General features: G+C 41.2%; 1 protein-coding gene across 1 annotated transcript in view; it reads left to right on the top strand.

The window, feature by feature from the left end:
* LOC614741 (formin-2) overlaps positions 1–22,667 on the top strand; it is a 357,851-nt gene that overhangs the window by 6,703 nt on the left and 328,481 nt on the right. The gene's annotated exons all lie outside the window — the stretch shown is intronic.

Genomic DNA, 22,667 nt, shown 5'->3' with positions numbered 1-22,667 from the left:
TTTTTCCATGATCCAGTGGATGTTGGCAATTTGATCTCTGGTTCCTTAGCTAGTCAATTAAGGGCCTGGGCTTTAGAATTTAGATTGTGTGACTCTCACTGCAGCTTTTCTAAAGTCTATCTTGATTTTTATATCAAAGTAGAAGGACCCACTCTAGGAGTACAGACTTTCTCATGCAGCTTGTTAAGTTATTAGACTGTGAATGTTTAGGGCCGGGAGCAGTCTTATATCCAGCAGTAGTATCTGACAGAGTGTAGACGTCCAGTCATTGTCCAATAAATGTGTGATGGTCAGGAATCACCCCTTCTGTGTATAATGCATCAGTGTTACTATAACAGGGGAGGGTTTTACAAGAATGTGGTTCTTTCCTCTGTATCTTGCCTTACTGGGTCTCATATCTCTGAATATGATTTGGCAGTGTAAGCTGGGACTGGGAACACTATTCTCAAGTCATTTTAGTTTGGCTTAAAACGTACTTTCGCATTGTTCCTTTAAGGTTCTGGTTTGGATTGAAGTTAAGCACCCCAGTAGCTTCAGTGATGGGTTTTAGTGACTGGCCTGGCTTTTCATGCATTTAGGCAGTTGGATACAAGCCATGTGTATTTGACCTTGAGCAGGTGCATTTACAGCCATATTTCCTTCTGGTCCTATTAAAAAGGTGCTGAACACACACCTTGGGTGATGGCAACAGTAGTTACTAATTACTGTTACTCCAGGTAAATCTGTATCATAGCTAGATGTACAGTTAGGTCACTCTTAAGTAACTTTTTCTGATATGTATGAAAGTGGAGGAATAATTCCAAATGAATAGTATTAGGAGTTAATGAAATAGTGTTTGTCAAGTCCCTACAACTCTGCCTGGCACATAGAAGGCGGACAGTTGGTGCTATTTACTTTCCTGTCCTAGTTTATTACCTTAATGGCTATATGGTTCAAAGTCGTCCAAACCATATTTGTGAAATCAAAACCACTCTGAAATCATATACAAACTCTGGTAAGATATAATCAGTTGCTAGTTGAAAATTAATATTTCTAGTCAAGGTTATTTTGTTTTTCCAAATTGTTTATATATCAGGTTTTTTTCTCCCTCTCTTTTTCATTTTCTTTGATTGTAACCCTTTTTGTCACTTTGTCAGAAATTGTGGTTTTCTTGGGGGTTGGAGAAGGAAAGCATATGATGGGGGTATGACTGTGTGATTAGCAGGAGGTACTGATGTTTAAAGTGGGGAGTGGGTAGAGGCAACAGTATTTACCCGCCTCGCTTTGCAGCCTTTACCTCCCATGGTTTCCTTCAGAAACTCTCTACTTTAGTCGAGTTAACCAGCTTACTGTTCTATGAATGTGCATTTCATTTTCCTTACTTTGCGCCTTTGTCTAGCAGTGTTTACACTCTTGTAACACACTACTGTCTCTCTTTACTTAATATCTGAAAAAGCTGCTTGAGTTCCCATTTCCTCTTTTGTGTCTGTCCCAGCTGGTGTGACTGGCAGTCATCTCCATGTTTCTGTACTTCTGTCTGTATCATATCACATATACTTCTTGGATTTAGGGAATCTTTGGGGCTTCCGTTTCACTTTTTTCTGCTTTTCCTTTCTCTTTGCCTGCTTGCCTGATTCCATCCATTCATCCTCCTCCTCTATCCATTGAATACCTATGCCACATCTGCTCTCTGCCAGTAAGTAAGATGGGCACTGAGCATACTGAGGCTTTATGAATACCAGTTGACCATTTTTGTGTCTGTGTGTGTGTGTCTAGGCCTCCTATTGGTAAATAAATAGTTGAATTTAGCCTGGAAGACTACTAGCATTTTTGGGTGGTTGAAATTAAATCATTTTTACTGAGGTATACTTAGGTTTCCTTGATGGCTCAGTGGGTAAAGAATCTGCCTGCAATGCAGGAGACACAGGAGACACAGCTTTGATCCCTGAGTCAGGAAGATCCTTTGTCAGAGGAAATAGGAAATAGCACCCCACTCCACTATTCTTGCCTGAAAAATCCCATGGACAGGGGAGCCTGGTGGGCTACAGTCCAGAGGCTTTCAAAGAGTTGCACATGACTGAGCATGCATACATATGATTGAATCAGTAGTGAAGATAGAATGATACTTCTATAGAATTTGTGTAGGGAGAACATCTGTTCCTGTTTTTGTGGGTTGATAGTTAAAATCAACCCACAAGCAACTATTGTAGCTATCAATGATAATGCAGTAACTTTAAGCTTCCAAATATAAATTTTATTGGTAGTGGAAATAGAGGAAAACTATTATTTTGTTCATTCTTGATTTTGCATTTTAAGTGATAATCTGATGTTAATGAAATTTAGCATTAAGGGACCGTTAGGAAGAATCTAATATGTACTACCTTGTTGCTTTGTAATTTCCTTCTTGATTTTCTTGTTGACCTATTGGTTTTTTAGTAGCATGTTGTTTCAGTTCAGTTCTGTCACTCAGTCATGTCTGACTCTTTGCAACCCCATGAACTGCAGCATGCCAGGCCTCCCTGTCCATCGCCAACACCTGGAGTTTATTCCAACTCATGTCCATTGAGTTGGTGATGCCATCCAACCATCTCTTCCTCTGTCATCCCCTTCTCCCCCTGCCTTCAATCTTTCCCAGCATCAGGGTCTTTTCTAGTGAGTCTGTTCTTCGCATGAGGTGGCTAAAGTATTGAAGTTTCAGCTTCAGCATCAGTCCTTCCAATGAATATTCAGGACTGATTTCCTTTAGGATGGACTGGTTGGATCTTCTTGCAGTCCAAGGGACTCTCAAGAGTCTTCTCCAACATCACAATTCAAAAGCATCAATTCTTCAGTGCTCAGCTTTCTTTATAGTCCAACTCTCACATCCATACATGACTACTGGAAAAACCATAGCTTTGACTAGATGGACCTTTATTGCAAAGTAATGTCTCTGCTCTTTAATATGCTGTCTAGGTTGGTCATAGCTTTTCTTCCAAGGAGCAAGCATCTTTTAATTTCATGGCTGCAGTCACCGTCTACAGTGATTTTGGAGCCCCCAAAAAGAAAGTCTGTCACTGTTTCCACTGTTTCTCCATCTATTTGCCATGAAGTGATGGGACCAGATGCCATGATCTTAGTTTTCTGAATGTTGAGTTTTAAGCCAGCTTTTTCACTCTCCTCTTTCACTTTCATCAAGAGGCTCTTTAGTTCTTTGCTTTCTGCCGTCAGGGTGGTGTCATCTGCACGTCTGAGGTTATTGATATTTCTCCCGGCAATCTTGATCCCAGCTTGTGCTTCATCCAGCCCAGTGTTTCTCATGATGTACTCTGCATATAAGTTAAATAAGCACAGTGACAGTATACAGCCTTGATGTACTCTGTTCCCTATTTGGAACCATTCTGTTGTCCATGTCCAGTTCTAACTGTTGCTTCCTGACCTGCATACAGATTTCTCAAGAGGCAGGTCAGGTGGTCAGGTATTCCCATCTCTTTATGAATTTCCCAGAGTTTTTTGTGGTCCACACAGTCAAAGGCTTTGGCATAGTCAATAAAGCAGATGTTTTTCTGGAACCCTCTTGCTTTTTTGATGATCCAACAGATGTTGGCAGTTTGATCTCTGGTTCTTCTGCCTTTTCTAAATCCAGTTTGAACATCTGGAAGTTCACGGTTCATGTACTGTTGGAGAATTTTGAGCATTTTGCTAGCATGTAAGATGAGTACAATTGTGTGGTAGTTTGAGCATTCTTTGGCATTGCCTTTCTTTGGGATTGGAATGAAAACTGACCTTTTCCAGTCCTGTGGCCACTGCTGCATTTTCAAAATTTGCTGACATACTGAGTGTGGCACTTTTACAGCATCATCTTTTAAGATTTGAAATAGCTCAACTGGAATTCCATCACCTCCACTAGCTTTGTTTGTAGTGATGCTTCCTAAGGCCCACTTGACTTCACATTCCAGGATGTCTGGCTCTAGGTGTGTGAATTCACTATTGTGATTATCTAGGTTGTGAAGATCTTACTTGTATAGTTCTTCTGTGTATTCCTGCCACCCCTTCATAATATCTTCTGCTTCTGTTAGGTCCATACCATTTCTGTCCTTTATTGAGCCCATCTTTGCATGAAATGTTCCTTTGATATCTCAAGTTTTCTTGAAGAGATCTCTAGTCTTTCCCATTCTATTATTTTCTTCTATTTCTTTGCACTGATTATTGAGGAAGGCTTTCTTATCTCTCCTTGCTATTCTTTGGAACTCTGCATTAAAATGGGTATATCTTTCCTTTTCTCCTTTGCCTTTCATTTCTCTTCTAGTCACACCATGTGGTTTAGTCTCCCTGTAGTCACTTTTTTCTTACTTCTTTTCCTGTAGTTGATTTCTACCATTGTGGTCAGAGAAGATGCATGAAATAATTTCTAAGTTTTGTGACCTAGTATGAAGAGGAACTAAAAAGCCTCTTGATGAAAGTGAAGGAGGAGAGTGAAAAAGTTGGCTTAAAGCTCAACATTCAGAAAACTAAGATCGTGGCATCTGGTCCCATCAGTTCATGGCAAATAGAAGGGGAAACAGTGGAAACAGTGTCAGACTTTATTTTTTTGGGCTCCAAAATCACTGCAGATGGTGATTGAAGCCATGAAATTAAGGACACGTACTCCTTGGAAGGAAAGTTATGACCAACCTAGATAGCGTATTGAAAAGCAGAGACATTACTTTGCCAACAAAGGTCCATCTAGTCAAGGCTATGGTTTTTCCAGTAGGCGTGTATGGATGTGAGAGTTGGACTGTGAAGAAAGCTGAGGGCCGAAGAATTGATGCTTTTGAACTGTGGTGTTGGAGAAGACTCTTGATAGTCCCTTGGACTGCAAGGAGATCCCACCAGTCCATCCTAAAGGAGATCAGTCCTGGGTGTTCATTGGAAGCACTGATGCTAAAGCTGAAACTCCAATACTTTGGCCACCTCATGCGAAGAGCTGACTCATTGGAAAAGACCCTAATGCTGGAAAGGATTGGCGGCAGGAGGAGAAGGGGACGACAGAGGATGAGATGGCTGGATGGCATCACTGACTCTATGGACATGGGTTTGGGTAGACTCTGGGAGTTGGTGGTGGACAGAGAGGCCTGGCATGCTGCGATTCATGGGGTTGCAAAGAGTTGGACACGACTGAGCGACTGAACTGAACTGAACTGATGTGGTCAATCGTAGAGAATGTTCCATGTGCACTTTTGGGATCTCTGTTGCCCTGTTGATTCTCTGTGGAAGATGTGTCCATTGGTATGAGTTGCGGGTTAAAGTCTACTATTAATGTATTCCCACTGATTTCTCCCTTTCTGTTTGTTAGTATTTGTTTTATGTATTTGGGTGCTCCCATATTAGGTGCATATAAAATAATGACTATATTATCCTCTTCATGTACTGATTCTTTTATCCTTATGTAGTGTCCTTTATCTTTCTTTATAGTCTTTAAAGTCCATTTTGTCTGATATGAGTATTGAAACTCTCACTTTCTTATGATTTCCATTTTCCTGAAATATCTTTTTCCATCCCCTTACTTTCAGTCTGTGTGTCCTTTGCCCTCAGTTGGTCCTCTTGTAGGCTGCATATTGTGGACTCTTGTTTTTTAATTTTTTTATCCATTCTGCCACTGTGTGTCTTTTGATTGGAGCATTCAGTCAATTAGCATTTAAGGTAATTAGTGACAATATGTTTTTGTTGCCATCTCAGACCTTGTTTTCCTGTTGATTATTTCTTCTTTCTTCCTTTTTTTTTCTTCTTTTCCTTTTTGTGGTTTGAGGATTTCCTTCTTTTTTGACTTGTGTTCCCTTTTTGGTTTTTGTGAATCTATTGTATGTTTTTGACTTATGGTTGCTCTGTTCTTCAAGTATGTTAACCCCTTCCTATATCTGCTTGCTTTAGACTGATAGTCATATAGGCTCAAACACAGTCTAAAAAAAGAAAAAGGATATGCATATTCTTATTCTCCTTAGTCACATTTTATGATTTTGATGTCCTTTTTTCACATCTTTGTGTTTATCCTTCTGCTGTTCCTTGTGTTATCATTGCTTTCACAAATAGTTTTTTTTTTCTTTTTGATCTTTATGTGTGTGTGTGTGTGTGTGTGTGTGTGTGTGTGCATGCTAAGTTGCTTCAATCATGTTCAATTATGTGACCCTATGGACTGCAGCCTGCCAGTCTCCTCTGTCCATGGGATTCTCCACGCATGAATTCTCGAGTGGGTTGCCATGCACTCCAAGGGAACTTTCCAACCCAGGGATTGAACCCAGGTCTCTTATATCTCTTGCAGTGGCAGGCAGGCGTTTTTTTTTTTTTTTTACCACTATCACCACCTGGAAAGCCCTTTTGATCTGTATACTGGCTGATTTAAATGATTTACTTCCCAGTTGTGATTTCCTCTTTCAAATATCATCTTGCTTCTTTTTTATGTAGAGATGACCTTTCAATATTTATTTTAGAATAGGCTTAGTATTCTTTTAGTTTTTGCTTGTCTGAGAAATTCTTTATTTCTCTTTCTGTTCTAAATGATAATCTTGCTGGGTAGAGTATTCTGGGTTGCAGATTTTTCTCTTTCAAGGCTTTGAATATATTTCGCTACTCCCTTTTTTCCAGAAAACTTATATCAGTGTTTCCGTAGAGAAATCAGCCAATAGCCTAATGGAGGTTCCCTTGTAATTAGCTGTTTGCTTTTCTCCTGCTGGGTTTGGAATCCTGTCTTTAACTTTTGCCATTTTTATTATGTCTTGATGTCTGTTTGGGACCCCCTGTGCTTCCTGTTCTGGATATCTGTTTCCTTCTTTAGATTTGGGAAGCTTTCAGCCATAATTTCTTCAAATATGTTTTCAATCCCCTTTTCTCTTTCTTCTCCTTTTTTGGAATGCCTGTTATGTGTAGATTGCCCTGTTTTATATTATCCCATGTGCTGTGCTGTACTTAGTCACTCAGTCATGCCCAGCTCTTTGTGACCCCATGGACTGTAGCCCACCAGGCTCCTCTGTCCATAGGGATTCTCCAGGCAAGAATACTGGAGTGTGTTGCCATGCCCTTCTCCAGGGGATCTTCCAATCCAGGGATCAAACCCAGGTTTTCTGCATTGCAGGTGGATTCTTTACTGTTTGAGCCACCAGGGAAGGTGGGGGTAATGGTTGGCTCCCAGTTGGCAGTCCCTTGGTGCAGGTGGCTGGCTGAACCAGGGGGATGAGGACAGTGATCGGGGCTGTGTCACAGGACCCTTGTTGGTGGGTTGCTCATGCTCCCAGGAATGTGGGGGCAGCACCCATATCTGCTCTCAGGACCCTCTGCAGTGGCAGAGGGAAGCCCATATTATCCCATAGGTTTCTTATATTTCTTTCCTTCTTTTTTTTTTTTTTCATTTGACTTTCTGTCTGCTATTTTGATTGGGTAATTGTCTGCTATTTTTTTTTTAATATTTTAAAGATTCTTTTATTATGAGAAAATAGTACTTGAGAACATTCATTTTATACTTTGCAAAGTATTAGAGTTATCATGTCACCTAGGGAGTATTACTGTTTTCAAGCTAAATTTTGTGTTTCAGATAGGTTTGACTGTAAAAACAACTCAAGTTTTGTGGATTCTGGTCATTTTTCTGAGCTCACTTTTTTCAGTGAGATGAAATCAAAATTAATATGGATTTTTATAATGCTGCTACTTAGTATTTGTCTGCTATTTTGATTGGGTAGTTTCCATTATTCTATCTTCCAGATCACTTATTCTTTCTTCTGTATTTTTCATCCTGCTATTCATTCTCATGAGCTCAGTTTTCATCTCAGCAAATGAGTTTTCTATTTTTTCTTAGCTCCTCCTTATAATTTCTAGTTCCTTTTTGCAGTTATCTGCATTTCTGTTGATAGCCTTTCTTAATTCTTTCAGTATTTCATTACTTCCATTATTAGACTGAAGAAGTCTGTCTCATTGTTCTTTCACGGGAATTCTCTTGATCTTTTAACAAAGAGTGATTCCTCTGCTTCTTCATTTTTATATTTCTCTTACTCTGTGAGTTTAGGAGAAACCAATCTACTGTAGTCTTGGAGGACTATGTATATGTGGGAGCATCCCTTCATAGCTTGTTTGGGTTTAACTTTTTGGAGGGGTGAGGGCTGTTTTTGGTATGGATGCTTGCTGTCTCTTTTTTGAGCATGTGCTGGCTGTTATCCCCTTGATAAGGGGTGTGCAGGTGCACGGCCCATGCCCATGCCCCGGGGAAGGTGGGGGCAGCAGCTGACTCCCAGTCGGCGGTCCATTGGTACAGGTGGCTGGCTGCACCAGGGGGGTGACAGTGATCAGTGCTTCATCATGGGACCTTTGTTGTTGGTGGGCTGCTCGTTGTCCCAGGGAAGTGGGGGCAGGAACCCGCATCTCCTCTCAGGAGCCTCTCTGGTGGCAGTGGTCCATGCCTCTGGAACCCTAGATGGCAGTGGTGGCTCACGCCGGCCCCTGCAGCTCATGTAGGTGGCCCCTGATGCCTGAGAGCATGTGCAGAGATAGAGGCTCCTATGGTGGGCCCGACCCTCTCCTCACGTGGCCCGCAGCAGTGGCTCCTTGCCTCTTTGGTGGTCCCAGACTTCTTCTTGGACTCCCTTGGTTGTAGTGCATCACACCCTAGTGCCCTTGGGCTGGCTTGCTGTCTTCGTGCACCAACCGTAGTCCTCTCCCCAAGCCTGACCTTAGGCTTGAGCCTCGGTACTCAGCCCCCTTAGTACGAGCGTTTGAGGCTAGGGTGTGCCGGTCAGCACCGCCCGACCGTGTAAGACTCTCTCTGCTTTGCCCTCTGCACACCTGCCACCATGCTCTCCTCCAAGGCTCCGAAGCTCCCGCTCTGTCCCAGCTGATCTCCCTGCCAGCAAGGAGACCTTTCCTCTTTCACAACTCCCTCCCGGGGCCACAGGTCCTGTCCTGATTCCTTTCTCTTTTTTCTTTTGCCTTACTCAGTTGCATGGAGATTTTCTTGCCCTTTTGGAGGTCTGAGGTCCATTGCCAGCATTTAGTAGATGTTCTGTGAGAATCATTCCACATGTAGATGCATTTTTGATGTATCTGTGGGGAGACGGTGAGCTCCATGTCTTGTTCCTCTGCTATCTTCATTCATTCCCAACTGACTTGTGGGATATAATTTATATTCAATATAAAGTTATCGGATATACTGAAAACTTTCTGAGATTTTTTGAGTGTTAAATATATAAATACACAGAAAATAAAACTTCTAGTCAATTTGAAATGGTAGTAATACAGGGTACTATAACATCAGAAAGATAAGAACAAGAGATAACAGTTATTGGATGCTAGCAGAGGATGCCAGGGAGTATTGTTCTTAGACACCTGCTCCACTGTGGGTCAGAGAGAGGGAAGCTTTTGTGTCTTCCCTTCAAGGATGTCTCTCAAGGGATTGATTGCATGGGAAATGACTGCCATTATTCTGTGATTGAGCCAGTGTCCGGCATATCCTGGACCTATTGGTAGCTTTATTATGTTATGTCAGAGCTGCAATGGGTCAAAAATTGTCCTTTTTAATTTTCACGGGGAATAGAGTAATTTCTTGAGAACATTAAGCTTTTGTTGTGTTTTAAAACTATGCTTTAAAATGTTTAACCTTACTCCTTTCGGTCTCTTTTTATACTACAGGCAGAATGGTCCTTGATGGTAGTTCTCTGGGATCTAGTGCACATGTGAAGAATTCTGTGACACTTAAATTGTTTCTTTACACAGTAGCAGCCCTGCAGCAGGAGTGCAGGCTGAGAAGTCTTTCTATTGGCCTCTCTTTTTAAGTGTCCCTCCTATTTCCTGTAATATGGGGCAAAGATTTCTTTTTTACTTTTAACTAGTTTATTTATTTACTTATTTATGGCTGTGCTGGTTCTTCATTGCTTTGTGTGGTCTTTCTCTAGTGGTGGCGAGTGGGGGCTGCTCTTCACTACGATGCTCTGACTTCTCATTGTGGTGGCTTTCTCGTTGCAGAGCAGAGGCTTTACGCATGTGGGCTTCAGTAGTTGCAGCTCTCAGACTCTAGAATTGGGGCTCAGTAGTTGTGGCACACAGGCATGGTTGCTCCATGTCATGTGAAATCTTCCCAGACCAGGGATTGAACCCATGTTCCCTCCTTTGGCAGGCATATTCTTACCCACTGTACCACCAGAGAAGTCCCCAGTGAAATTTCCTCCCTCTTAGGTTTCCCAAGTTGCAAAAGTGAATGTAATTCTCCTGGGAAGCTGCTTCTTCCAAGTCTCATCCAATCCTTCAATTCATATATAAGTTGTGGTTTTAAGAGTTAACTTTTTTCCTAATAATGATACTTTGTATATTTAGAACTTCACTAACTTTAGAGTGGAAGAAAATCCCTATGCTGGAGGATCCTTTATACCATGGAGTAAGATGCTTTTGGCACTGGCTGGTGGTAAAACCTTGATGGTTTTGATCAAATGTTAAATGTTACTAAAGGGGATTTGAGTTGGAATGCTGCTATCTGATGTGCACTCAGGACCTTGTGTTTTGAACACCAAGGTAGTAAGTGTGGGTGTGGTGGGTGGTGGACCTGTTTTATGGAAATCTCCAGGAGAGAAGGCTGTGTTGTACAATATTATGACCCAGGGATTTACAGTGTATGGAGTCTTTCTAATACTGGCACAAATACATTGTGTAAATCCTTTTAGATACATTGTCTATGATATGTCTGATTCTTGAATGCTGTATAGGCTTTGCAGTTTTCCTTTTAGTTTATTATTTTTTTTTTCCCTTTTCGTTTAAACTTCTCAATAAAACTACTACTACTAATTCTTTCTTTTATTTCAATATACTTTAGTAGATTGGTTTTTGTTTTCAGTCTTCCCTAGTATTATATATGCTTACTCACATAACTTTTATGAGTCCATGGTATTTTATTTAAAAGTTTGCATCTGCATGAAAAATTTCTTAAGAGACTAAAAAGATAAAAGGTTTTGAGAGCTTCTCTGTATTTTACTTTTTTTGAAAAAAGTTTTATTGGCCTTCAAGAAGTGCAGCTTGTTTAAGCTCATTAAGAAGCAAATGGACTAGAAAAGAACTATTTCAGGATTCCAAATAAATGCATTTGAATACTCTGAGGAAAGTTTTGTAAGCCATAAGTCTCTTCATTATTAACATACAAGTGTTATCTTTGAAAAGAGTAATATAAGCAATGAGGTTACATTAGAGATAGACTTTAGAAATATGTACTTGTACATATTTTCATATTTTTCCTATTGTAAAATATGTATATATTATACATATTATCCCCTACCCAACACCTTTCAAAGCTGCAGACTAGTGCTTGCCTCCTGGGAGAGGTGAGAGATGTGATTTCTCCATGGGAGGTGTTACACTCTGCAGCTATCCAGGATGTTCAGCAATTATATCTCATTTTGCTTGCAGTGCTGTTTTGGTTAAATGGCTTTCAGGGTATAAAATATTTGGATAGTATCCTGGCAGTTTCTTCAGGATATAGGATTTGATGTGTCTTTATTTCACTTTTGGAAAAATTAAAAAATGTATTGACTCCATTGGATTTGATGTGTTATTGGTGGGCAAATAAGACTAAATAAAAACTCCAATGATTGAGGTGGAGAGATATTTGTCTCTGGGCTGAAAATGTGATGTAAGTGAAGAAGTGATACTGGAAGTGTTTAATCTCTGGCTTGGATGGTATCTTTAAGGAGCCTCATTTGATTCTAAATTCACAGATCATTTTCAGTACCATCTGCTTCCGAATAATAGCTGAGCCCACCGCCTCTGGCTTCATCACCATCTAGATCCAGTGGACAGCTGTCTACATCTCTGGCCCCTCTCTCCTGCATTAGGCACATCCTGCTGAGCTGTCACAGGTCTTGAAGGGTCACCAAGTCTAAAACTATACTCACTCTCTTCCCCACGCTTTAAACACCTGCCTCCCAGTTTCACAACCAAGGCATGGCATCCAGCCTTACTGTACTCTTTGGTTTTTCCACCTCCCCATACTTGAGCTTGACATCAATCATTCCTTCCATTTTCTCTACTCTAAAATTTTCTCTTTGAGAAGGCTTGTAATTTCTGTTCCCATTGCCTCTACTTTTGCTAGAACAGATCATCCAACTTTGAGATCCTAAATATTCTCCCTGCCCTCAGTCTGGGTATTTTCCAGTAATTCTCTACAAGGCAAGAGAGTAAACTATTAAAAAAAAAATACTTATGGTTGTGCTGAGTCTTTGTTGCTGTGTGCAAGCTTTCTCTAGTTGCAGAGGGTGGGGGCTACTCTCCAGTTGCAGTGCACAGACTTCTCATTGTGGTGGCCTCTCCTGTTCCAGAACACAGACTCCAGGGCACACGGGCTTCAGTAGTTGTGGCACAGGGGCTCAGTAGTTGTGACACTTGTTCTTTAGTTGCCTAGGGTATGTGGAAACTTCCCAGATCAGGAATTGAACCAGCGTCCCCGCATTGCAAGGGAGATTCCTATCCACTGTACTACCAGGGAGGTCTGAGAGTAAACTATTTAAAATACAAAGATGAACTGGCTACTCCCAGATTAGAAACATTACAGTGGCTCCCTATTGCCCTGAGACTAAAGTTGATAAACTGACATATATATAAATATAACATTATATATAAATAGTCACTAAGTCATGGCCAACTCTTTTGTGACCTCATGACCTGTAGCCTGCCAGACTCCTCTGTCCATGGGATTTTCAGGCAAGAATACTGGAGTGGATACCCCCTTCTCCAGAGGATCTTTCCAGTCCAGGGATTGAACCCATGTTGCCTTGCATTGGCAGGGAGATTCTTTACCATTGCACCATCTGGGAGTCCCATATACCATATATACTTAAAAAGCAATTTATTTAACCATTTTAAAATTGAAGTATAGTTGATTTACAATATTGTGTTAGTTTCAGGTGTACAGCAAAGTTTTTCAGATCAGAGAAGAGGCAGCCACTGTTTTGTGGCCTGGTTTTCAGTCATGGCTTGGTGAGTGGTCTTTACTTTGTCTTTAGCCCCTCCAAGACTCTGTAGGACAAAGAATGCCCTACTTTAACTTGCTACTAATCTTGCTATTTAAACTATTTGGAGTGGATTCAATTAAAATCTTAAGTATAGAATCAATTTTAGACATTATACATCTCTTCCCCTAGTGTTTTATCCCTTTTTTGAATTTGTTGTGCCCTTTGTTGAACAGAAGTACTTAATTTTGATATCATCATATCTGTTTTTCATATATGGTTTGTGATATTTTCTTCTCATTTAAGAAACTGTTTCTTAGGCCCAGGTCACCAGCATTCTCTCATTCACAGCCTTCCCTAGTGTTATCGTTTCATCATCTGCATCTAAACGTCTGCTCTGTCCAGAGACCTGAGTGTGTGGTATGACACACCTGGCAAGACAGTGTTCTCAACATCATCTACTAAAGAGTTTTTACTCATTGGTTTTTAATGCCAACTTTATATCGTTCCTGTATGTGGATAAGTCCATGTCTGAGGGTCTGTTCTTTTCCTTTCATTGTATTTTTCTATCTTCATTGGGTACCAAACAGCTCTCATAAATGTACTTTGCAGTATGTCTTGTTACCCAGAGGAGAAGTGTCTCCTTTTTCACATTTTGAACATTATCAGGACTTAGCTACTGATGGGCTTGTAGTTTCCTATATAAATTTAAATTAAGTGGTTGAGGTTCTGAAAAAGTCCTGATAGTGTTCAATTTATTAAATTTGTAGATTACTTTGAGGACTATTGTCATTTTAATAATATCCTCCAAGACAGTGGAAGACCTCTTTATTTATTCATCTTTTATGTCCTTTTAATGGAGTTTTAGACCTTTTTGTAGCTGGTTTGTGTTTTCTTTGCTGAGCTAGTTTCTAGGTGCTTCCTGTATTTCATTGCTTATAGGAATTTTACTTTTGTATTATTTCTAGTTATTGTTGGGGTAAAAAACATTTTCACTGTCTTTCTGTTGTAAGTTTTATGGGATCTCTCTTGTGAATATTTTTTAAACCTAAAGGTTAGTCAGTAATATCTATGGTTTATAGCTACGATTCTAACACTCAGATGTGTGGGTTTTTTTTCTTCCACACCACGAAGCAGTCCTACAGTTCAACTGAATTCTGACAACACTGTTTACCTAAAGATGGTGTCGGGTCCTGCAGATTAAAGACTCAGTCCTGCAAGGCTGCTCACTCTTCAGATGCTAGTCACAGGTCCACTTGGGCTCCTGACTGAGCAGCTTATAGATTCCACCAGCCCCCTTCTTGGGCTTAATTTATCTTTAGTGCAGCTCCTAGAACTCAGAGAAGCATTTCACTCAGCAGATTACCAGTGTATAATAAAAGAATATAACTCAGGACCAGTTAGATGGGAGATGCACAGGGCAGGGTGTGGGGAAAGGGCAGGGAGCACCTGGGTACCGCTCTCCCCAAATCTCCATGTGATCACTGACCCAGAAGCTCTCTTAACCCTGTTCTTTTGGGCTCAACTGATTAAATTGTGGGCCACTGGTGATTGGATCAGTCTCCAGTTCTGTTCCCCTTTCCTCCCTGGAGGTCAGGGGTGGGACTGAAGGTCCCAACTCTAATGACACAGTGGGTTCTCCTGACAACCAGCCCCCATCCTGAGGTTCTTCCAAAAGTCACTGCATTAACATAAAGTCAGGTGTAGTTGAAAAAGCTTGCTGTGAATATCAAGACACCTTTTTTTCTACTCTAATCACTTAGGAAGTTCCAAGGGTTTAATGAGCTCTGTATCAGAAATTGGACAAAGACCAAATGCATATCTTATTATAAATCACAATAACACAATAGTCATATGGGTTTTAAAGGTAGCCCTTTAATTTTTTTTTACAGCAAAATAATTGAAACAGTTATAGAACATAGTATATATTGTATAGATTCTTTTGAAATTGTTATGACTTTCTCTTTGACCTTATATATCATCAGTTTTCATGAATCTATGCTTTTTGTGGGGAGCTATAATCCCAAACTCCGAAACATTAATATTTTAATTTAGTATGTTGTGTTTTACAGCCAACATTAATGCCATCTCTAATTATTCAAAAATACTTCAAAAGCGTCATTTAAACAACTGTGTATTTTATCCAAACAGAGAACCCTGCCTTCTTTGGTTTCTGCTGAATGCTTCTCCCTGGTTTGCCTCCTACATTTTGTGCTGGCTTTTGCTCCCTTCTCCTGGTCCTCTTCTTCTCCTGAACCCTTCTTACTAAATGTTGCTTCCCCTGGCCTCAAGCTTAGTCCACTCTAACACCCATCCTGGGCAGTCCTTTCCCTACATATGGATGACTCCATATTCCAATTTCTGGGTCAGATGTCTCTATGAATTCCAGATGCAAATTTCCTCTTGTCTTAAAAAAATCTCTATATGACTGTGGGAGGAGATCCAAGCTGAAGTTCTCTCTTCTCTAAATCCACTCTGCTCCCTTGTTCATTGCCTGCCTGGTGGGTGGTAATAGCATGTGCAGAGCCCTTTACCCAGTTTCTGAAGCCAGAAGTCTAGGAGGTGTGCAAGTTAGCAAGTTCCTCACATCTTCTCCTCAGACTCACCAGTCACTGTCTCCCATTAAAACATACCTCCAAAGGTAGGGATATTTGGCAAAACTAATACAATTATGTAAAGTTTTAAAAAAAAAAAAAAACCTCCAAAATTAAAGCAAACCTCACTGCCTCCTTTCCAACAGAACTCTTAATGCTCTTCTCAGAAGTATTCTGTGGCTCTCCATTGACAGGGACAGTAGGTATCGAGGCAGAAGATCGAATGTGTTCAGGATGGAGGAGCTGGATTTGCTAATACTTTGTGTGGCTCACTCAGCATCAGAGAGACATCCCTCACAGAGGGTCCAGCCTGGCCACCACTTGTCTTGGGAGGAGTGCGTTCACTGTTCAGAGACTGGTTGGAGATCTACTCATGCGACCGTGACCCTGGAAAGGCTGAACTTGACCACTGACTTGCCCTCCTGCTAGAAGAGTCAGTGATATTTGACTTCAAAATTTCAGAGCAGCAGCAGTGATCTGTGTGTCTCATTTCTTTTATTTGGGACTGCTTTAAATATGTAAAACTTCTTTAGCTAGAGCTATTTGAAAGCTTCCATTTATTATAGTCACTTATGGATTTATCTTCACAGATTGAAATTAAGTTTTTTAAACCGTTTTTCCTTTTGACATTTCTGACTTTTTTTTTCCTTTGAACTTTCATTTGTTTCACAATCTTTGAAGAAATTATCAGAGAAATCCACAGTCTAACATAGGTCCTGAAAAGGAGTTGGTTGTCATTATCACATATGTTCTATGATAATCCTTGGTGGATTTTATTAGATTCTTTAGGTTAGATTTCTTAGCTTGTTCTTGTCATATTTCAGCTTGATCAATTGAAGTTGCACAGTTTCTTCTTCCTTGAAAAAAGCCAAAACTATAGATTTCTATAAATTTTAGTAGACTGCAGTGGCTATAGTCAGAGCTCTCTACACCCAGTCACTTCAATGCTGTGTCTGAGTGATGGTTTACTGTAGTTGATGTTGAGCACAATTTTTTTTTTTACTGCTCTTCTCCGTATTTTTGGTGTCCCGTAACAAAGATGCATCATACATGAGTCCCAGGTCACCACGCAGAGCAGTCCACTTCTTCAAAATAGTTATGAAGACACATTACAGGCATTTACCATTAGGGCTCACATAGACAACCAGCAAATCTATACTCAGTCTGTAGGGTTTTATAAAATTTAAAATATTTCCATTTCCCTTCCTTACCTGGTGTTTAGAGCATGCCAGTGGGCATCTTCCTGTGAGAATGTCTGGACCAGCACTGGCTGTGGGCTCAGTGGGCTCTGAGTTCTGGGGAGCAAAGAGCTCCCCAGCTTGTACCGAGCCCTTTGTGAGCTGTGTTGTCTCTGCAAGTAGGGCCTAGTTGGGTCCTTGAGCTTCCTGTGATCTGTCCAGACATTTGACCACACGTTGGCTTTCTTTTCTCAAGAAAGTTCTAGATGTTTATGCTCTAAAGAGCTTATTAGAGGCTTTCTCTCCCTGTAAAACTTGGAGCATTGTGAATCTGACACCAGACATGTTAATATCCATACGACGGTACTTGGCCTTATCTCTTTTTTCTTACTCCAGCAAAGTTCATCTGTATATGATGATTCACAATATGTGATCTCTCTTTCTTCACTACATCATATTTGCTGGGCGACGACCTCATTTCCTCTTTTTTTTTTTTAAAAAAAACTATTTATTTATGGCTGAACTGGGCCTTCATTGCTGCAGGGGTTTTTCTCTAGTGGAGAGCAGGGGCTACTCTTTGCTGCCATGCATAGGCTTCTCACTGTGGTGGCTGCTTCTGTTGCAGAGCGCGGGCTCTAGGGCACGTGGGCTTAGTAGTTGCGGTTCCTGGCTCTAGAGCACAGGCTAAATAGTTGTGGTGCATGGGCTTAGTTGCTCCACAGCATGTGGGTCTTCCCGGACCAGGGATCAAACTCATGTCTCCTACATTGGCAGGAGGATTCTTTACCACCGAGCCACCAGGGAAGCCTCTCATTTCCTCTTACTGTTTCAATTGAAAGTTAATTTTGGATTTCATGAGAAATTTATTAGATATGTCTGAGCTATAAAATCAGAAAAAAATTAACACAATGAGATTCTTGTTTAAATTCAGTTTGCATCAGGTATGTGGCCTATAGAAACAAAAACTTATGTTTTATGCCTTTCAAAATACAGCCATTATATTGTTCATCCTTCAAGCATTAAAAAATACACATAAGGAAAAAATATCCATTGTGTGTTTCTACACTGTTATAGATTAATGAGAAACACTGGGCTGGAAGAAGCACAAGCTGGAATCAAGATTGCTGGGAGAAATATCAATAACCTCAGATATGCAGATGATACCACTCTTATGGCAGAAAGTGAAGAGGAACTAAAAAGCCTCTAGATGAAAGTGAAAGAGGAGAGTGAAAAAGTTGGCTTAAAGCTCAACATTCAGAAAACTAAGATCATGGCATCTGGTCCCATCATTTCATGGGAAATAGATGGGGAAACAGTGGAAACAGTGTCAGACTTTGTTTTTTTGGGCTCCAGAATCACTGCAGATGGTGATTGCAGCCATGAAATTAAAAAACGCTCCTTGAAAAAAAAAAACAAAAAAACGCTCCTTGGAAGGAAAGTTATAACCAACCTAGATAGCATATTAAAAAGCAGAGACATTACTTTGCCAACAAAGGTCCGTCTAGTCAAGGCTATGGTTTTTTCAGTGGTCATGTATGGATGTGAGAGTTGGACTGTGAAGAAAGCTGAGCACCGAAGAATTGATGCTTTTTAACTGTGGTGTTGGAGAAGACTCTTGAGAGTCCCTTGGACTGCAAGGAGATCCCACCAGTCCATTCTAAAGGAGATCAGTCCTGGATGTTCATTGGAAGGACTGATGCTAAAGCTGAAACTCCAATACTTTGGCCACCTCATGGGAAGACTTGACTCATTCCCATGTTGATGCTGGGAGGGATTGGGGGTAGGAGGAGAAGGGGATGACAGAGGATGAGATGGCTGGATGGCATCACCGACTCGATGGACGTTGAGTTTGAGTGAACTCCGGGAGTTGGTGATGGACAGGGAGGCCTGGCGTGCTGCAATTCATGGGGTTGCAAAGAGTCGGACACGACTGAGCGACTGAACTGAACTGAACTGATAGATTAATGATGTTATAGGACATAACACAAAGCTCCCACCTAGCCTTCCCCCAAGTATAATCTAGGATGTCACTCAAATATCTAGGCCTTGACTTCTTTACAGGCCAAATTGGAGGAGTCAAATCATCTCTGAGATATCTTCTAGTTCTAAAATACTGAAAATTAAGGGGTAGATTGTCATTGAGTAATTTAATCCTAATAATGACAAAAAGTACAGTAAAACCAGAAAAATTCCATGCATCATTCAGGCTAATGGGGAAAAGGTCTCCTGTTGTCTCCAAGGATAAGTTTCTGTATTGAAAGTTTCTCTTCCTGTCTGGACACTATACTGTGTCCAGTAGATGAAGAAGGAGCCGGAGGCTTCCCTGCTGTGTGCTGTCACTGTTCCTCTGTGTTTCTTCTTCAAGAGTGTCCTGCCTGTGTTGTCCTGTTAAAATGCTGGCAGTGAAGGACAGGGAGCATGTTTTCCTCCTGACAATATCCTTGCTGGACCTAGGACATTCTTTGATAAATGATAGGCTCCTAAATCCCACTCCAGTATTCTTGCCTGGAGAATCACATGTACAGAGGAGCCTGGCAGGATACAGTCCTTAGGGTCACAAAGAGTCGGACGTGACTGAAGTGACTGAGCACACATGCACGCACACAGACTCCTAAGTGCTTCATTGTATCTGGTCTTTGCTGCATTCCTCCACCACCCCGTTTTCCACTCAGAATGTTTAATTAAGAGAGCATGTCCTATACAGAGTGCATTTAGAGTGCTCCTTCTGGAGACTTGTTCATTGTGACAGCTTGTGAGCCCCCACAGGGCACAGAACTCGTGGTCTCTGTCTTTTATATCTTAGTACAGAATGTTGGTCAGAAGCCTTTCACAGAGTTGCTGGCCCACACAGAAGTGGAAGACGCCTGGAATAAGAATTAGGAGAGTGGAGTGTGTGTCCAGTTTTGGCTCTGTTGCTTTCTGGTCTTGGGACATCAGGCACATTCTGGAACCTGAATTCCTCAGTTGGTGTCTTTGAAATCATGGTGATAAATCCTTGCTGTGCTTTACAAAGCTGACAGTAGGTGTGGACATGCCCTTTACATCGTATAGTTCTATCCAGACAAATGTTTTCTACGTTTCATGGTGTCACTGCTTACCTACCCAACAGAACTCCAGTGCAGAGATCCGTGATCTTACCTCATTGCCCCAGAAGATTTGTTGTGATGGTAAATAGTCCTTTATGACTGTCCTCTGGCTGTTGTTTCCTGTTTATCTAGCCCTGTGATATTTGCTTAGCAAAGCAAGAGGACTATGAATATTTATAGATACAGTCAGCCCTTTGTATCCATGTATTCTTTGCATCCACCAATTTAGCAACTGCACATGGAAAATTATATATTTTTAAATTCCAGAAGGTTCTGTGAAGCAAAACTTGAATTTGCTGGGCACCAACAACTGTTTACATAGCATTTAGATTGTATTTACAACTGTTTACATAACATTTACATCATGTTAGGTATTGTAAGCAATCTAGAGATGAATTAAAGGGAGAATATGTGTGGGTTATAATCAAATACTAGGCAATGTAAAGAGAGTTGAGCATCTGTAGATTTTGGTCCCAAGAGGGTCCTGGAGCCACTGCGCCTCAACCCCCACCCCACCGCCCCTCCGCCACCACAGATACTGTAGTGGGTGACTGCAAAGAGGCACCACATGCTGAAGTCAGTAAGTGTATAAGTGCAAATGAGGAGAGGGGAGAGGGGGTTAGTGCAGAAATGATTGGAGAACACTAATGTATGGATGTGAGAGTTGGACTGTGAAGAAAGCTGAGCGCCGAAGAATTGATACTTTTGAACTGTGGTGTTGGAGAAGACTCTTGAGAGTCCCTTGGACTGCAAGGAGATCCAACCAGTCCATCCTAAAGGAGATCAGTCCTGGGTGTTCATTGGAAGGACTGATGTTGAAGGTGAAACTCCAATACTTTGGCCACCTCATGGGAAGAGTTGACTCATTGGAAAAGACCCTAATGCTGGAAAGGATTGTGGGCAGGAGGAGACGGGGACGACAGAGGATGAGATGGCTGGATGGCATTACTGACTCAATGGATGTGAGTTTGAGTGAATTCCGGGAGTTGGTGATGGACAGGGAGGCCTGGCATGCTGCAATTCATGGGGTCGCAAAGAGTCAGACACAACTGAGTGACTGAACTGAACTGAACTGAACTGAACTGAATGACTAGTAAGTTCCCTGACTGTCATCGGGTGAATGCTGTTTCATTCAGCAAGTAGGTTTTTGGTAAACTAATTTAGAGCTGCTTTATCTATAGTAAAAGCTCAGTAAACAGTGTTGATTAAATAAAAAATGAAAATACGAAATAAAATGAAGCGTCAAATAGCTGAGCACTTAGAAAAGTTATGGTTATTCATATTCGAGGGCCAATTATTTACATTTATTGTTGTGGTCAACATGTCCAGTCTAGAAACAGACGCTCTGGTCAAGGAGCAGGGTGAGGGGACCAGGACTTAGGGGGCACCCCAACTATGTGTCACATGGGGTAGGTTGGGTAGGGAAGGGGATGTGGAGGGAACCTGGGTCCTGTGTTTCCTGGTCACAGTAGCTGGTCTGTACAGTGAAGAAGCAGCTTTGGGTCAGCCTGTTCTACCCAGTTTAGGTGCAAGGCCTGCAGTGTCTGATGGGGCCAGTGCGTCCTGATTAAATCCCCAGCCATCAATGCAAGAAGCAAAAGAGAAAATTGTGTCTCTGCCCATCCCCCCTGCTCTGGTCAAAGTTTATCCCTTGGTGGGAATGGGAGTTCAGTGCAGCCCAGCTAGTGTGCAGGTCCTGGAAACTTGTCATGTTCCCACCATAGCAATTGGAGTCTTTAATAAGGAAAGTTATGTCTGCTATTTTTGCAGAATCAGGAACATATTTTGTTCAGCTGTGTAATTTTGATTATTTCACGTAATACTTGTGACATATTTTTCCATGTCATTAAACCTTTTTTTTTAGTAGCATAATTGAAGATATTTTGTGAAAATGTGATCATACATAAAGCAGAAGTGTGATGAAGGCCCACAGGCCATTACCCAGCTCTATGGTTATCAGCATTTTTAATGCTGAAACAGCTTCATCACCACCCTCACCATCCTTGCTTTATGGACTGACATGAGATAAATTCCTGGCGTCATGCCATTTGAATCTCAGGTACTTAAGTATGCATCTCAAAAATGTAATTTTTAATACGCTGCAATGGCATTATTATATTGAACATAAATAGAAATTGTTTAGGGTTAGGGTAACTAACCCTCAAAGACAACACTAGTCTGTTAAGTAGGCATTCACAGAGCTCTCTGCCACCCTAGAGGGGAACAGGTCCAGGCTGACATGATATGACTTTTGCTAAGTGTTCAGGTCTTTTTCCCCAGAGGGACAGCATGGGTGCTTGGTGGGTAAGCTGTGGATTAGACAGCTTTCCTCTGGGATCCCTCCTTTGGACTCAAGGAAGCCCAAGACCCATAAGAAGGCACCAGCACTGCCTGGGATAGCTGGAGGGGGTGATTTGGCCACATGCATCAGTAATCTGTCAAAATTCACCCCTTGACCCCAAAGTTTCAACTCTGGAAAATCTATCAAAAAGATATCATAAATATCCTAAATGAAGCATCACAAGCATCCCCCCTACCCATCGACTAAACTTACCATGCTTGCCAGCCTCTGTTGTGTTGACTCTGAATGACATGCGGGTTTGGGGATGACAGCTTGATCTTTATTTGCAGATTTTTCAATTGACCTTTTTTTAATGGGTTTCCCATCTATTCACTAAGTAAACACTTAAGGATGGTGATTTTCAAATGTTGTCATTTCTTTGCATTTTTGGGGCTGGAATTTTCCTCTACTGAAGACTTTTCTTTAATCTCTCATTGTTTAGGTCTCTAAGTCATGTCCAAATCTTTGTGACCCCATGGACTACCGTGCACCAGGCTTCCCTGTCCTTCACCATCTCCCAGAATTTGCTCAGATTTACGTCTGTTGGGTTGGTGATACTATCTAAA

This window comes from Bos taurus, chromosome 28 (assembly GCF_002263795.3).
Source record: "Bos taurus isolate L1 Dominette 01449 registration number 42190680 breed Hereford chromosome 28, ARS-UCD2.0, whole genome shotgun sequence".
Lineage (NCBI taxonomy): Eukaryota > Metazoa > Chordata > Mammalia > Artiodactyla > Bovidae > Bos > Bos taurus.
This window is presented reverse-complemented; position numbering and strand designations above follow the sequence as displayed.